This window comes from Gorilla gorilla, chromosome 13 (assembly GCF_029281585.2).
Source record: "Gorilla gorilla gorilla isolate KB3781 chromosome 13, NHGRI_mGorGor1-v2.1_pri, whole genome shotgun sequence".
NCBI classification, from domain to species: Eukaryota; Metazoa; Chordata; class Mammalia; order Primates; family Hominidae; genus Gorilla; species Gorilla gorilla.
The window spans coordinates 115,725,811-115,740,653 of NC_073237.2; the positions used below are offsets into that span (position 1 = coordinate 115,725,811).

Sequence of the window (14,843 nt, forward strand, 5' to 3'; positions counted from 1 at the left end):
TTAAATTTGATTTAGGGTGGATGAATGACTTAGAAATTGAGAAAACAGAACTAAAGCTTTCTCCCCTGCTTTGACTCCTGTTCCTACCACAAATTGCTCACTGATCCCCCATATCCCACTAATTAAAATGCTGATTACACAAGCAAATCACATTCATTAAAGAAATATTAGAAAATACAGGTAAGAATCAAAGAATGAAATTCACTATAACCCGTCACCCAAAGATGACTATTCAAATACTAGGATACATCATATAAAATAATCATGCTCTATATGATATTTTGAACCTTATGCTTTTTAAAATTGGTAATTCACAAAAAAAGTTGATGTTGATAAATGTCATAAGTGCCATTTATTGAGTACTTACTATATGTGAGGCATGTTGCTAAGTGCTTTGTACATGCGACATTCATGCTCAACAGCATAACTAGAAGGAAGGTACTGTTGTTGTCAGCTCTGTTTAAAAATGATACACCCGGCCGGGCATGGTGGCTCACGCCTGTAATCCCAGCACTTTGGGAGGCCAAGGTGGGCGAATCACAAGGTCAGGAGATTGAGACCATCCTGGCTAACATGGTAAAACCCCATCTCTAATAAAAACACAAAAAAATTAGCCGGGCGTGGTGGTGGGTGCCTGTAGTCCCAGCTACTCGGGAAGCTGAGGCAGGAGAATGGTGTGAACCGGGGAGGCGGAGCTTGCAGTGAGCTGAGATCGCGCCACTGCACTCCAGCCTGGGCGACAGAGCGAGACTCCGTCTCAAAAATAAAAAATAAAAAAAAAAGATACACCCTATCTTCATCCCACCTTCTAATGTACAAATGTGCTTTCCTAATATCATTCTTAAGGACCACAGAGGATTCCATTCTATGCTTTGTTTTGTTTTCCTTTTTTCTCCAAACACTGATAACATTTCTTCTTCACAGACTTGCACACATCTAATTAGCTGACTTCTTAGAAGGGGACACTTTTTTTTTCCTCAAAAGCATTTGCACCTTCTTTTCTTTTTAAAAATTCGGTATAGAGATAAAGATAAGAGACAGAAATAGAGATAGAAATTATAAAGATCGAGATAGAGATCTAACCCCTGCTTTCACAATCATGTATCTCTTCTTTCTCCCCCTACTTCCTATTGGTTATTCCACTTCAGTCACATTGGTTTCTGTATACACTGACAGTCCCATCTCAAAAATGTTATGCTTGCTGTCTCCACCTGGAATGCTCTTCCCCCAGATATCCACCTGACTCTATCCCTGACTTCCTACAGATCTCTGCTCCAATGTCAGCATCCCAGTGAGGGCTTTTCCTACCCACCTATATAAAATACCAAGTCCTCTCTCACCAGGCCATCTGGTCCACATGCATTATCTCCTTTTTCTCTATCACACTTTGCTCTCCAATACACTATATGTTTACTTCTTTATTTATAAATTATCTTCTCAATTAAATGTCAGCTCTATGGTGGTAAGAACTTGGTCAGTTTGATTCCCTGCTGTATTCATAGCTCATAAAAAAGCATCTGGCAAAGGATGAGTGCTCAATAAACAATGTTTGTTTAGCTGGGCACAGTGGCTCACGCCTGTAATCCTAGCACTTTGGGAGGCCGAGATGGGTGGATCACCTGAGGTCAGGAGTTCAAGACCCAGCCTGGGCAGCATGGTGAAACCTCATCTCTACTAAAAACACAAAAATTGGCTGGGCATGGTGGTGCGCGCCTGTAATCCCAGCTACTCAGGAGGCTGAGGCAAGAGAATCGCTTGAACCTGGGAGGCGGAGGTTGCAGTAAACCGAGATCGCACCATTGCACTCCAGCCTGGGCAACAGAGCGAGGCTCCGTCTCAAAAAAAAAAAAAAAAAAAAGTTTGTTTATGAAAGAATGAAAGTCATATTTCATAAAAGGGTATACTCAATATAGATTTCCACCAATGCTGTGTGACAGTGTTCTTTTCCTTGCATTGTTGCCAAAACTGGATGCTGCCATTAAATTAAAAAGCCATTTTGATGATAGCATCGCATTGCTATTTTCATCTATTTGATTACCGGAGAACGAAATATCCTGTATTTTATACATTTATTGGTCACATGTGTTCCTCATTCCATTTTTAGATAGAAGTCCCACCCCAAGATTATCTTCTGATAGTAGGTGATCTTAATACCATATCTGGGCTCATGTTCTATTACTAGAGAAGAAGAAATCTGCTTTGGACATTTTCTGGTATATCAACTGCTCTTCTACCTGTTCTCAACCATGTTCAATATTCCTTTCTTTATACATGCACGTGTGCACACGTGTGTGTGTGTGTGTGTGTGTATAAGTGAAGCAGAGAGAAAGAAACAGAGACAGACAGATTGCAACATCTGGCTGTCACAATTTGGGCTAACTCAACCCTGCTATTTGCTGGCTTGAAAAAGTGTTACTGTTATGACTGGTGGCTTTGGTGGTTCTACTCCCAGGAAAAATAAGATTCTGGCTCTTGGCTGTGGCCCAGAGTTAGAAAGCAGCTCATTCTATAACTACTGATCCTGGTGTCAGCAGCATTTGGACTAAGGGTGCAGATAAGCATGCTAAGCTAAGATTTCCTGCCGAGGCATTGTGAAGTTAAATTACTATTTTAAGAGGCTATGAAGTTGGCAGCCAGAAAGTACTAGAAGAGTGGAAGACATTCATGATGCTGACAGATAAAGAGAGAAAGCAAAATGCAGATTGTTAAGGAGATTTAAGAAAGCTCCTTCCAGTGGCACCATTTATAACATCTCCTAGAATATGAAAGATGGATGCCTTTCTCATTTAGGCATGTACAGGATCAGGACTGAGGGCAGAGTCTGCATGACAGAGTGGATGAAGATTTGCAATGACTAACCTAGCCTAAGACAATAGAGATCAGGCAGCAATACTCAACCTTGTCTTTGGGACACCACCAAGCTGCTAATCCACAATGCCTTCAGCTGGTGGATAAAGGAATGGCAATTCAAGGACAGAACATACATACATACAGAACACACACTTGCTGATAACATACACTGGGCTTGGAACCTGATGCTCTCACTTATTGTATATCTTGGGGCAAATCCTTTTACCTCTGACCCACAATGTTCTCATCTGGAAAATGGGGAGAATAGTTACAATTTCAGAGTGTTACTGTAAAGGTTAAATGAGATATAACATGTGACAACATGCAAACACTTAATAAAATAAATGAGAATAAGGATGAAGAGGGGAATCATAAGAAGGAGGTTGATAAACACAGTTCACACAAGAGCATCCATCATGCTGTCAATCATCTACTTTCCCATATGCACCTGATGAATACCCTGTCTTATATATTAGAAAACCAAATCAAAAGTGAGATGGGCTGCACAAGGCGAAGGTTCTAAAACCAACTCAGATACGGATTGATCTTAAAAAGAGTTTATATGTATTAAAAAAAAAAAAAAAAGGGGAGTCCGGGCATAGTGGCTCACGCCTGTAATCCCAGCACTTTGGGAGGCTGAGGTGGGTGGATCACCTGAGGTCAGGAGTTCTAGACCAGCCTCAGCAACACAGTGAAACCCCGTCTCTACTAAAATATAAAAAATTAGCCAGGTGTGGCGGCGTGTGCCTGTAGTCCCAGCTACTCAGGAGGCTGAGGCAGGAGAATCACTTGAACCCGGAAGGCGGAGGTTGCAGTGAGCTAGGATCACACCACTGCACTCCAGCGTGGGTGACAGAGCGAGACTCCATCTCCAAGAAAAAAAAAAAAGAGAGAGAGAGAGGTTGGAATTTGAGCTGGATTGTGTTGAAGATAACTTTCTGCCTTTATGGTAGGTGATCCTATGTCTATATCTGGTCTTTACATCTATATCTCATTTCTGGCCTGTTATAGAGAATTTAAAAATCTGCCTCTGTCATTTTGCATTCTCCCATGCCTTATCCTACTTTCTCACTCTCTCCTCTAATCACTGTTATCCCACTGCCACATGGTGGGGAGGTTAGTAGAAATAATTGAGCACATTCATTTGGAAGGCAGTGCCTTGAACCTAATAATACTTTTTTTCTACATGTTATTTCCAGTTTGAGCACATACCTGAGAGTATGAGCAATGGCTAATCTAATATAAGAGGGTGTGGAAATCATAAAAAGCAATAACAGTTAATGTTTATATAGTGTTGATGATCTGCCAGGCACTGTCTGAGGCACCTATCATATAAACTAATTAAATTCACACATGCCTCTATGAAGTTACTATTATTATTGTTGTTATTTTTGAGATAGAATCTGACTCTGTTACCCACCCTGAATTGCAGTGGCATGATCACAGCTCACTGCAACTTTGAACGCCTTGGCCCACATAATCCTCCTGCCTCAGCACCCCCGAAGTAGCTAGGACTACAGGCATATGCCACCACATCTGGCTAATTATTTTTTAAATTTTTTGTAGAGACAGGATCTTGCTAAATATTGCCCAGGCTCGTCTCAAACAGCCGGCCTCAAGCGATCTTCCTGCCTCAGCCTCCCAAAGTGCTGGGATTGCAGGTGTGAGCCACCATGCCAAACCTGGAGTTACTATTCTTACAGTACTCATTTTACAGATAAGAAAACTGGCACAGAAACATCAGGTAATGTGTTCCACATCAAATAGCTAGTAAGTGGCAGAGCAGGTATTCAAACTCCAGCAGACCCAAGCTTTCAACCTCTGTACTTTCAAGTCAGAAAGTAGTAGATTCAAATCCACAACAAAACACAATTGACTCAGTATATGGCCTTGGTCAAGTGGCATTACTGCTCCGAGCTCAGTTTCAACATCTCTAGAATGGGCACAATACTACCTATGCATGAGCTTGTTGAGAATATTCAGTAGGATATCGACATCAAATATCCATTGCAACACAAAGAATATGTCACATGCTTGGCACATCCGCTTTTCCACTCCAAGAACGGCTTTAGGGCAGTGACATTTCAGCCACCTCTAAATGTTATGGATGAAGATCCTTCCAGAGCCCCTTCAAATTCCAGTCCATGCTCTGCCTACATGTATCATTCCCACTGTCAGGGAAGAGAGAGCGGTAAGCAAAAACTGGAGCTGACTTGGTAATATTTTCAGGAATCACTTGCAAGGCTTCACTGGACTTTCAATGTTGTTGTCCTATTGATATACATTCAGAATAAAATTCTTTATAAGCCCTCTCAGTCCTCCCTAGCCTTGGCTAACTCTGGCAATGGCATTTGATGTGGACCACTTCACCTAAAAGAACTGTCTCCAAAATGTGTCCCAGCAGCAAAACTGTATTACCAACCCTTGCCAGGTAATCTATTTTTCAATCTTTCCTAAGCATACCAAAGTGCTGCTTTTCTTTTCTAATGGCCCCTATGCTTGTGCAGATGTTTTTGTCGTGCCAGCCCAGGCTTCCTGTAGGTCCTTCCTTTATCATGCGCCTGTAAACTCAGAACCCATCAAATTCCATAAGAAATCTGGCTTATCCACTACCATGTAAAGGGAAACGTATGTACTTACGGAAGGCAGTTGTCTCTTTCACAGCTCTCTGTTTGCTCTTCTAGGTTTATCTTGGAGCTCCTGGGGACTCTAGGAATTCCACAGCCTACTAGAGTTTCATCTACTTTTGCAGATTGCTAAATCTTAGAATGGAGACTTGAGAATTCACCACTTTTTCCCCAAAAAGCAATCATATCCTGGATGTCTGCCTTTCCTCCATCTGAATCAGCTTGTAATCTGTAACGTGGCTAAACGCGGCTGTTCTCCATTATCCCCAAGATCCATTATTTCTCACAGAGGTTCCCAATGGCTCATTTGCAGGACCTTTGCAAGGCTAGAAAAATTATATCTTAGAAACCTCCCAGGGCCAGTACTGGGTTAACCCTTACAAAGGGTTCTAGCTGTTCACATAGGCCATTTGCTAAGAGCCCTGCTGCTCTGACCTTTGCAGTTTACACAAAAATGGTTGCATGTTGCTTTTGTTAATTACCTTATCAATCTACCTCCCACCCTTGGGGGAATACAGTCTCCTAGCTATCCCAAGATGGCCCCAACTTCCCTGTATACAACTCTGCACCCTGTGAGAAAACCTCTGCAAACTGAGAACAAAATTTGTTCAGAATGATATATTTTGTGTCCTCACCAGGCTCTCCATTCCTGTGTGGGGATAGCAGGAAGTCCGGGTAATTTATGACTCTTAACTTTCTCATACCCAGTCTCATTCAGTCTATTCTCCTTAAGGCCACTTGCAATCTCCAAAAGATAGTTCCCTCAGGAGACAAAGATCCCCTTCACCCTCATATGAAAAAAAAAATTAATTTCACTTTTTCTCAGCCTCATTATCTCCTTAATTGTCTTTTTTGCCCCCTCAGTAGCAAGGACTGTCTATGGATCTCTAGGCAGTGTTTCTGGGCTGCTGTGTTCCATGAGGACAGTGGGTTTCATGTTAACCCTTAATCACTTTGATATCAGGAGTTGCCACCATGGCATAGAATCACTATCTCACCACCACTCAGCCACACTGTCTCGAAACACAGTCTGTGCTGTAAGGTATGCCCTCTTTTAAATTTGCTTATTTTTTAGTAGACATCTAAATCTTATGAGGAAGCACAGCTACTGTGTGTGTCTCTCTCTGCTTTTACAAGAACTTTGTCATGCAACATATTCTTCTTCTTTTTTTTTTTTTTTTCAGACAGAGCCTCACTCTGTCACCCAGGCTGGAGTGCAGTGGCATGATCTTGGCTCACGGCAACTTCTACTTCCCAGGCTCAAGTGATCCTCCTACCTCAGCCTCCCAGGTAGCTGGAACTACAGGTGTGCACCATTATGCCCAGCTACAGTTTTTGCATTTTTTTTTTTTTTTTGGAGACAGAGTCTCGCTCTGTCGCCCAGGCTGGAATGCAGTGGTGCGATCTCAGCTCACTGCAACCTCTGCCTCCCGGGTTCAAGCGATTCTCCTGTCTCAGCCTCCTGAGTAGCTGGGATTACAAGCACACGCCACCATGCCCAGCTATTTTTGTATTTTTAGTAGAGACACGGATTCACCATGTTGGTCAGGCTGGTCTCGAACTCCTGACCTCCCCCCGCCCCCACCCCCTCCCCCGGCCCCGGCTCTCCCAAAGTGCTGGGATTACAGGCGTGAGCCACCATGCCTGACTGCAATATTTTCATAAAGCCAGGCAATATACCTTCAGTGAAGCAAGCCACAGCTGGGCCCTTCTCAATTTACAGAAGGCAAGCCTGGAGAGATAGATAGGTTCTTGAGGAGGTCTAGATATATAGTGATAGAAGCCAGGACTGGAATCAGGTACCCTGAGTCCCTGTGCTCTTATTGTATAATATTCCGAATTAATGGAGACATAAAAGGAAAAGATACTGCCTGTGATCTCTGAGACCTTATAGTTCACTCTCGACATCCTCCTCACCACTATCACTACTGAAGTGTCTTCCTTTAGACTTCCCCTTACCCAAAATTCTCGCAGAACTTCTGAAGTGACAATTATCAATCTATCATGAATGATAATTATTTATAGATTTGCAGATTGGTACTACTAGATTGCCAGCTCCTAGCAAGATTCATCACCATACCCCCCAAGTCACTTTGTCCAAAGCCTTTCCATGACAAGATATGCAATAAATATTTGCTGATCCAAACTGAAAACTTCCAGCTTTCATTCTTTTTCACAAGACTTCATTTAAATTACTTTATCCCCACATATTCATTCTCTCCTTCCTTTTCTATCCATTTCCCCTACTCTCGTTTCTCCTCCTCGCTTTACACTGTTGTATCTCCAGGGTATGGCATTCAGAGTAGGAGTAGAAATTAAAATGAGAAAACTTGTTGAAATTACTGATTAAAAATGGACATAATAAAAAACCCATCAAAAGTACTTGACAATGACCTTCTGTCAACTCTCAAACTCTCTTTAGTCCTCAAACTACCTGCCTTCCAACCAGAGATGTCAAGGAAAAGATGTCAAAACTTCTCACTCTCCTGTACAGGCCATTGTGATCTGCCCCTGCCTACCTTCCTAATTCCCTTTTATGTCATGTTCCCAATTTGAAAGCTTCAGCCACACTGGCAGGTAGTCCATCTCTTAGACTTCCTAAGCTTGTCCCAATGAAATGACTCCGTGGCTTGTTTGGTTTTGTTTTGTTTTTTGAAACAGGGTCTTACTCTGCTGCTCAGCTGTAGTATAGTAGTGCAATCACAGATCACTGCAGCCTCAACCTCTCAGGTTCAAGTGATTCTCCAACATCGGCCTACGGAGCAGCTGGGACTACAGGTGCCCAGCTGTTTTTTTAAAGATGATTATTATTGTTGTAGAAATGGGGTCTTGTTACGTTTCCCAGGCTGGTCTCAAACACCTGGGCTCAAGCGATCCTCCCACCTCAGCCTCCTAAAGTGCTTTGATTACAGGCATGAGCCACCAAGCCTGGCCAACTCCATTTTATTCTTCTCTCTGCCTCTAATGCTCTTTCCCCACAAAATTACATGGCTGATTCCTTCTCATTTAAGCCTCAGTTCCAATATCACTTTCTCAGGGAAGGCTTCTCCTGGCTACTCAATCGAAAATTATACCATCCACATTCCTTTCTAGCACATTACCACGACTAGTGGTGTGACATTTAATATTATATAAAATTATCTTGCTTATCTATTTGTTTACTCATTGATTATTCATCTCGCTCCTCTAGAGTGTGAACTTAATGAAAACAAACAAGGCCATGGCCATGTTCATGCTACATTTCTAAAGCCCAGACCTGTGCTATTCAATAGAGTAGCCATGAGCCACATATAGCTATGTAAATTAAAATAAAATTAATATAAGTTAAATAAAATTAAATATTCAGTTCATCAGCAACACTGGCCACATTTCAAGTGTTCAGCAATCATACATGGTTAGTGGCTACCATATTGGACAGCACGAAAAACATGTCCATCATCACAGACAGTTCTATTTGACAGCTCTCGTCTACAGCAATGTTTGGCAAACAGTAGGCACCCAATAAATATTTGTTGACTAAATCCTCACTCAATTTCAGGTCATCCTTCCCTTTTTTTTTTGGTGGCATCGAAGCCCTAAAAGTGAGGTAAAATAGACAATTTCCCTAGGACAGTATTCAGGGTGCCAAGAGGCCTCCAAGCAGATGCTACAGAAGACAGGGCCGTGAAGACAATCCCCTCTATTCAGAAAGAAAATTGTTGTGAAATAATTGTTTTCATAATATTCGAAGAACTGACAACTGGAAGAGAATTGCACTTGTGTGATTTCAGAGACATATGGATAGAAGGATGATTTAGGGGCAAAGTTAGAAAATATTCCAACAAAGCTCTTCAAATATGACATAGGCTGGTTTGTGGGGTAATGAACTTGCTATCACTAAAAGTACTAAAACTGAGACTGAATGGTCATGTATTATTGGCATTACAAAAAGGACTCGTCATTCCTGAAAACAGAGAAAAGTTTGGTTATTGAGAAACCTTCAGAGGTTTTCTTTGATCCAGTGACTCATGACACCTTCACACCATCAATTTCAAAGAGCTCATAATAACTCCCAGCTATTCCTAGCACCTATTGAACAACCCGATGTTGCCAACCATTCATAATAGTTACCATTAACTCAGTGGTCCAGTGAAAAGAGCAGAGATGACGTAAGAAGGAAGACAGATTCAAATTCTAGCTGTGATGGTTGTGTGACCTTGATCAAGGAGTCTAACCAACCTGGGCCTCACTTTCCTCTTCTGTAAAAGGGGCTGTATCTGTCCCACTGGGTGGAAAGAACGACTACATGGGAGAACAAAACTAAAGACCCTGGAACACAGGAAGTCAATATTCACTTCCAGGTAGGGTCTAATTTTCATCTGTCTATATTATCACTGGAATCCCCATATTCTTGGTATAGGCAAAAATGCCGTAACGGCATTGCTTTAAATGAACATGAAGCAATTGTTAGCTAGAAAGTGTGAGAGACAGAGAGAGAGATGACAGTTGCTATTGAGATGCAACAGGAAATGCAAGGGCAAACATTTATAAAGCAACTACTCTGTGTCAGTCCCTGGAATACAAAGATGCTCCTGAGACCATAGTGAAGAGGGTAAGATAGACCTATACCCCCAGCACTATAAAGCAGGGCAAACAGAGACACAAACTAAAATAGAGTTTCAGATAAAATGGTACAGAAAAATCAGGTGATAAAGAGATTAATTCCAAAATAAGATCTTGAGAAGACTTCTTGGAAGGGTCATTTGAGCTAGATGTTGAAATATGGGTGGAATTTTGTTAAAAGTCGTGGCTGAATGTGGGAGATGGTGGAAAGAATAACAAAGATAATCTTTGCAGAAGGGAGCACAACTGGAAAAATTATTTGAAGAATGACATTTAAGGACCTGTCTTCTTCACATGACCTCCATCTTGTCTTTAACATGGTTACCAGTAGTTCAGCAGCCAATTTGTTAAGCTTTGTATTTCAGCAAGGGAAAAGCAGGAAAAGAAGGGTAGGGTATGTCTAACCTTAATGGCCCATTTAAGTGATAATGTATTGGTGATTTCCTCTAAGGAATTGGGAGGGGAAAAGAGACAGGTTGCAAATCAAAAAATGTCTCCTTGCACAACTGAAGGGGCCTTTGGGCAAAGACCTTTTCAGAAAAATAGAGGACTTTGTGATCCATAACATAAACTCTTGCAAGCACTAAGAAAGAGATGTTGAATTTGAACCGATCACGGGAGGGTGTTTTTACAATTCTTGCCTGTACCAGCGGCAAAGATACTCATTGCAGCCTGAGCTGGGTCGTCTAAACTCAACGGGGGCCCAAGAGCTGATTTGGCATCTCTGAGCTGTTTCTCCTTGGTTGAAATGGAGTCACAGCTCCCCCTTCTGGGAGCTAAAGTGCCATCTAGCCCCGGAAAATCCTGCATGGAAAAGGCTCTATTGCAGATGGGCCTAAAACCCCCATGTTTTTCAGTACTTGCCCGCACCCTGAAACAGGCATCTAGAAGTCTTAAGAGCACGCTTTTGAGTGAACTCGATTCTGACTTCTCCAGGGTCTCTCTTTCACAGGGCTTTACATTTCTCCTTCCCTGGAGTTTATGGGTCCTAATCTTCACATGGGAGATGCTTTATATGGGAGAACACAATTTGGTGTGGAGGTTCTCTTTTTTGGAAATGTAGCAAGTAGGAAAGGTTTCTGGATCTTTGTGTGCACATGTGTGTATAAGCACACCTATGCATGTGTGCTTGCATATGCTTCTGTGCCTGTAATATGTATTAATGTCTAGGGGTGAGATTCTAATTAACATAAAGAAATTAATTTGCCTGAAGTATTTGCACTGGTAGATGGGTGTACATTTTGCTCTCTGGAAACCAGTGCATTCCTTAATAAAAATCTTAGATACAGACCAGACACTTTGCTGGGTTCTGCCTACCAGTCACACTCAGTACTGGGTCCTTGCTTGTCGGTAATTCCCTAAAGACATTGGAGAAGGAATCTATGTTCTCTGTCTCTCTGTCTCTCTCTCAATCCTCCCCCTGCCATCGTGTGTGTGTGTGTGTGTGTGTGTGTGTGTGTGTGTCTTTCGGGAACAGTGATTGAGGCATTGGATCTTTTCTCTTCAGGGTCATGTTTCCAGATAGAAAAACCCTGAAATGCATCTCTGAAAATGTGAAGTTTGATGAGGGAAGACAAGTGATTGTCTTGGTAGGGGTCATGGTGGCAGGGTGGCAAGATAGGGGTGGGAGCAATATACAGTCCCAGAGTGTATATTGCTGGGAGGAGTGGAAAGGGTATTGATCTAGCTGATAAGCCTAGATTCTAGTCCTGGGCATGCCACTAACTGAATGTTGGGGAATTCTCATTCCCTCTTTAGGCCACAGAGTCCTGCCTTTCTGCTCTTTAATATTCCTTCCAGCTTCGATCGTCTGTGAATTAGGAAAGAGAGAAAATGAGGCAGTTCCCAAAAAGGGGTCTCCTCCTTGGCCCTAGTACCCCCTACCCAAGACAATCCAGGGAGCTCTGCTCTGACATGAGTTTCCTGAAGGAGATTCTCTGTGGCTATGTGAAGGCTTCAGCCTGAGGTATCAGCCTCTGGACAGAGAATGGTATGTCTGCAAGTGCCTGCAGGTAGAACCCACCCGCTAGGGCAGGTTCCTACAAATACATGTTTGCTTTTATCTCTCCCCAGAATATAAACATATGTGTGTGTGTGTGTGTGTGTGTGTGATATATATATATATATATATATATATATATATATATATATATATATATATATATTTCTTCCTAGAATATATGTGTACATTTTTTAGGCCAAGTATATTTCTACTTTTTTCCCCTAAGAGGGCTTTTCAGTGGCCCCTCCGTGCTGAGCTAAACAAGAGGCTGTGTCCCAGCGTCACAGCCCTTGTCTTCTCCTAGCCTCCCTGCCTGAGAGCAGAACGGCTGCCGCTTACCTTGAGAAAGTAACAGCTGCCGAGTCTGGAAGCCATGCTAACAGCAGTAAAACTCAGCATTTTTGCTGAGTAGGGCAAGCCTTTAAGAGGCAGCTGGGAATCAAATCAATGGCTGGCCCCAGAGCCCAAGCCCAACAGTACTAAGCCAGGGGTGGCCAAGGGACCTACCTAAAGAGCCTCCCAGGAGATGGAGGAAAGAAGAAAGAGGGCCTTGACCCAAACTACCTTCCTGGCTGAGATTCCTCCACCGCCCCCCTGCCCTTGGCAGTATTTTGGAGCCAAGTGAGAGACGCGAGGTGCAAACCGACAGCAGTTTAAGTCAATTACTGCCACATTCTGTCATGGGTTCCCCACTCACAGCCCCTTTTCAAATTGTAGATCTCCCTCAGTACTGAAACACTCTCTCTCTCTGTCTCCCTCTCTCTAGCTCTCGCTCTCTCTCTCTCCCTCTCCACCTCTCTGCCTTCTCTCAATATCCCCCTAACTCCAGGGGAGCCATGGAGAGGCATATTTAGGAAGAGACTCTCTGGGGGCTTCCCCGCCCGAAATGGGGAAAGAAAGACGAATCTGTCTTAGGAAAGTGCCCCATCCATCTCCTTCCATATCATCCACAGCTGCCCCAAATGAAATTTCCTCTGAGACCCTTTGCAACTGTGATGGATGAGCAAGTCCCCGAGGACGCTTTCTCCTTTCCCCTGAGGGGGATCCATGCAAACTTGCCAGATCCTCCCCAAAACCAACAGAAGCCGGAGGGGCTGTGTTGATTGCAAACGGGGATGCAGGGTAAATCCCTATCCCAGACTTTCCAAGCTCCAGATAAGGAGCCCACCGCTGACTTCCCCCTTTCTCTGTCACCCACTACCCAGTGTCTCCAAATTCCCATCAGAATCTTGGAGTCTGCCCAGTGTGGAATTTAAAGTGACAGCGTCTCATTTGCCTCGGGGGTTGGCCATGTCTCTTTCATATTAAGCGGTGGGTCCCAGTGTAGCAGGATTCCACCGTTTGGAGGAATTTTCCTTCAAGGGTACCAACATTGGGCTAAATAAGGTGCCATCTACAGCCCCATAATCCTCCCCAAACCCCAAGCCCAGGGCCCCAAGAGGAAGTCCACAGCGGGTTTCCCGGTGACTACGTGATCCTATAGTAAGGGTCCCATTCCGTGTAAGCTGGAGAGACCTAATTAAAAAGACACACGAGGGCACACATACAAACACATACGTACAAACATGCACACACACATCGCGCCGTAAGTAGGTTATAGGACCTCTCTCTCTTCACCCCTCCCTTACACACACGGACACACACACACACACACACACACACACCACGAACACACGCATCAAACGCAAACGACGCCGCACACGCAAACACACACTAGCACCACATCAAGTTCCCACCATGGTGCACACGTCGGGAGCGCGCGGGGACACACACGCCACTCACTCAAACCCTCAATTAACCCTTTGAGCCCCAGGCACAGGAACCCCCTCCCTAGAACTGGAGAAGACTTGGAGGCGGCGGGGCGGCCAGGTGAAGAGCGGACAAGGGTGCCGGTAGGGGGAGGGGCAGAGGAGCGCGGGGGCGCCCCGAATGCGGCCCCGGGCCGGGTCCAAGGGCAGCGGGGCTGCGGGGCTCCGCACCCGGCGCCGCCTTACCTGGAGTCAATGTCCGTCTTTGGCGGAGAGCTGCGGGCGGACGCTTTTTATTCGGCTCGGTGGGAACTTGGGAGAGCCCTGCGTCCAGCTCGCATTCCGGGGACGGCGCGGGGACTGCAGGCGTGGGGGTACCTGGCTCCTAGCAGCCTGGCTCATACTCAGCCGTAAAGTCCCCTTCGCTGGTCCCGAGGACAGGCATGAATCCCGGCTCCGGAAGGCGGTCACTACTCCCTCTGCCTCCCGGCTCTCTCGCTCTCGCTCTCGCTCTTGCTCGCTCGCTCTCTCCCTCTCTCGCGGGTTCGCTCGCCTGCGCTCTCCTCCTCCCCCCGCGCCAGATCAGTTTGCAGCCGTGGGGTCCGGGAGCGAGGCGGCTGGCGAATGGAGAGGGAAGTCCAAGTGCGCCGCGGTCTCCGGGCGGGGAGCGGCGGAGGCCGGGCTACGCCGGGGGAGGGACTTAGCCGGCGACGGCCGAAAATGAATGGGGGAGCGGCGGCCGGGGGGCGGGGAGGGAGGAGCTGAACGCCGGGGTTGCTTCCGAGGAGTGTTTTGTACATCTTTAGGCGGAGGAGGAGGAGAAGCGAGAGGAGGAGAGACTGGAGGCCGCCTCGAGGGAAGGGCGGCCCGGGTGGGCTGGGGCTGAGCCGTAGGGAGTTTCGTGGGTCTGGGGCGTGTAGGGTGTTGTGTCTATGCGCACGAGCATCCAAAGGGACCGCGCATACGCGCAAACCCGGAATCCTGGTGCCCTTAAGCGTGACTGTACTGTGTGTG

At 44.9% G+C, this 14,843-nt stretch overlaps 1 protein-coding gene across 1 annotated transcript in view; it reads right to left on the minus strand.

Annotated features, from left to right (window-relative positions):
* BRINP1 (BMP/retinoic acid inducible neural specific 1) overlaps positions 1-14,618 on the minus strand; it is a 203,007-nt gene extending 188,389 nt beyond the window's left edge. The window contains exon 1 of the mRNA XM_004048523.3: positions 14,076-14,618. The gene's annotated coding sequence lies outside the window, so the exon portion shown is untranslated. The remainder of the gene's footprint in view (positions 1-14,075) is intronic.
* Between the last annotated feature and the right edge of the window lie 225 nt (positions 14,619-14,843).